General features: G+C 44.8%; 1 long non-coding RNA gene across 1 annotated transcript; it reads right to left on the bottom strand.

Moving 5' to 3' along the window:
- Positions 1-242: 242 nt before the first annotated feature.
- Positions 243-1,007, bottom strand: LOC132470260 (uncharacterized). The gene is made up of 3 exons (XR_009528616.1): positions 949-1,007; positions 518-623; positions 243-319 (listed from the first exon to the last, which is right to left on the bottom strand). It is a non-coding gene; the product is annotated as an uncharacterized LOC132470260 (long non-coding RNA).
- Positions 1,008-2,495: the final 1,488 nt, after the last annotated feature.

The following is a 2,495-nucleotide window of genomic DNA, read 5'->3' as shown; positions in this document are numbered from 1 at the left end:
CCCTAAAGTCTGGTAACAAACATGTAGTTTGTCTTATTTTTAAGCCCTTTATTTCCAGTTTGTTTGGTTAATACAAACTTACAATCCTTGTTGGTAGAGTGATGGTCATCCTCCAGATTCACGGCTCCCCTACCAGCTCGCCTCCGCTCAAGAAACACGTCCTAGTAAGGAAAACACAGCGGTAGTTGGTTAACGCATGTCAAAGTAACAGCTGTTTGCACTTTAAGTCAACCATGTAAGTAAATCCTTGTTGGTCGATTCCTAGTCGTCCTCCAGCGTCTCAGCTCCTCCAGCAGCTCTCCTCAGACAGAGTCCTGGTCTGAAACAAGCAGCGGAAGTCTTTTTTCAATATGTGGTAAAACAGATGTAGTCGTCTTGTATATATGGTACGTTTGTACCATATATACAAGACGACTACATCTGTTTTAGTTTGTAGTTTGCGGTAGTTTGTGGTAGCAGTATTCTACGAGAAGTGGCAGTGAGTGTGATGATCACTTCAGAGTCAAGCTCCATCTACCCCACGACAGACGTCCTTCACCAGGCAGGGCCTCCACCATCTCCTCCACCAGGCAGGGCCTTCAGCACGACTCCTCCATCAGCTCCTTCAGCCATGGATTCCTGGTCTGGTTACAAACACAGTTGGTCTCAGCAGTAAATCACCTGGTGACGCAACACACCCAACCCCCTGCATCTGAGGTTCACTTGTGAAATGGAAGACAAATTTAAACACTTAAATTAGACAACGTCTGCAGATTGTCGCTTTCAGCAATTCATCCACTACAGTCGTAGTAGCACCAGTAACATTAATGGCTCATATGACTCTTGCATAACCCCCGTATGAATTAACTCAAATCACAGCTTGGCACAGATTTAAAGTCATAAGATGATCAAAACCAGACCTAAACTACCGTGGATTTTAGTGTTTCAGATGACCTTGGTGATGGTTACCCTCTGGTCCGGTGCTGTGGGCCCCTGGTCTCCAGCCACAGTCTCCGGTCCACCCTGGCCAATGAAGACAGGGCAGTCCACAAGTTTAAAGAAGTGGTTCAGGCCATGCATTGAAACTGACCTGAGAAGACTCTACTCACACAGAGCACTGACCTGTTCTGGAGGACTTCTGACAGGAGGTGGAGGTCTGGCTCTGGGTGAGGAGGTGGAGGTCTTGCTCTGGGTGAGGAGGCAGACACCTTGGGACAAACTAAATGTTACTTTTTAACCTTGTACAGTTCTAGAGTATCTTCTACTGTAACATGTGGGAATGACGGCCATTATTTTAGCTTTGATATTATCCAGTTGGTAACTCTGCACCAAAGTCGTTGTTTAACGTCATTCCATTGGGTAGGGTTTAACTTCTGTGGCAATTAATGAGAGCAGATATTTAGAACGTACAAAAGCTGAAGTAACACAGAACACTAAGCAGTATCGATATTAAATCAAATATACTCAGCCATATTCAGGTGCTGGGTTCCGTTGAAGAAATGTCAAATTATCTTCCGCCTTGAAATGATTTTCAGCCTTCCCTGATGTCAAAAATGGGCCCGCAAGTAGAACGCTGTTTTGTACGCAGTGAGAGTCCCGCAACGTCATCGTGGTTAAAAGTACGGCGCAACCATCGGAAATTATCAACATATTGTACGACGTACGTGTCAGTATGTTTTGAATATCAAACTTAAGTTGTTTAAGATAGGGGGCAACAATTCTCAATGGAAACCGACTGAAAAATAGTTTCTGTTGGCAACGGCTCGAGGTTACACAAATACAATCCAGAACGTTCCGCCAGATTCCCTCAGGGGACTCTCGTCCAACTAACTGCCAGGTGGTTTCTAATGGTTGTCAAGACTACAACGTTCTATGCTAACCATTGGGACTAAATCAAGTGACCGCACTCAGAACCTTCCACGGCGGGAAGCACAAACCGTCCGACTGGAATCCGAACATTCCGGCCGGAACCAACCAAAGAAAAAACAGAACCAGCGCCTCACCTTGAGCTGAACGGAGGAAGATCATGAAGTCCAGCGATGGTCTACATTAAAACACAGCCAACAGACTTACCTTGAGGAGATCTGTTTGTTGCTGTTGGTCATTTCTACTATTCAGTGTACCTTTACATTATTATGCACCCAGTGTGTACAAGTTATATCACTCAAAACCATACGAAGAACCAAACTACCATGTACGTCCCACAACAACTTTAAACCTAAAATCCTGGAATCATTCAATACAAAACCGTGTCTACATTTTACAATTATCTAGATTATTCAGGGAACAAACCATACAGAGCAAATCTAAACGTTTAGCTCACAGAGAGCCGACCATAGCCCTGCAACGTCACCCTGACCGCCTCATCACCAACAGCAAATCATGCCAGCCAGCCAACACATGTACAGCTCCAGTGAGAAGTGGGCATCTGAGTTAAAGGACTGCCCATAGTAAAAAGAAGCCCAATTCCTGAACTATCCAACCATCTTCATGGTTTAAAGATTTGCAGACTTGAC

Source organism: Gadus macrocephalus, chromosome 13 (genome assembly GCF_031168955.1).
Source record: "Gadus macrocephalus chromosome 13, ASM3116895v1".
Classification (NCBI taxonomy): domain Eukaryota; kingdom Metazoa; phylum Chordata; class Actinopteri; order Gadiformes; family Gadidae; genus Gadus; species Gadus macrocephalus.
The sequence above is the reverse complement of the archived record's forward strand: the minus strand, read 5'-3'. Positions and strand labels throughout refer to the sequence as shown.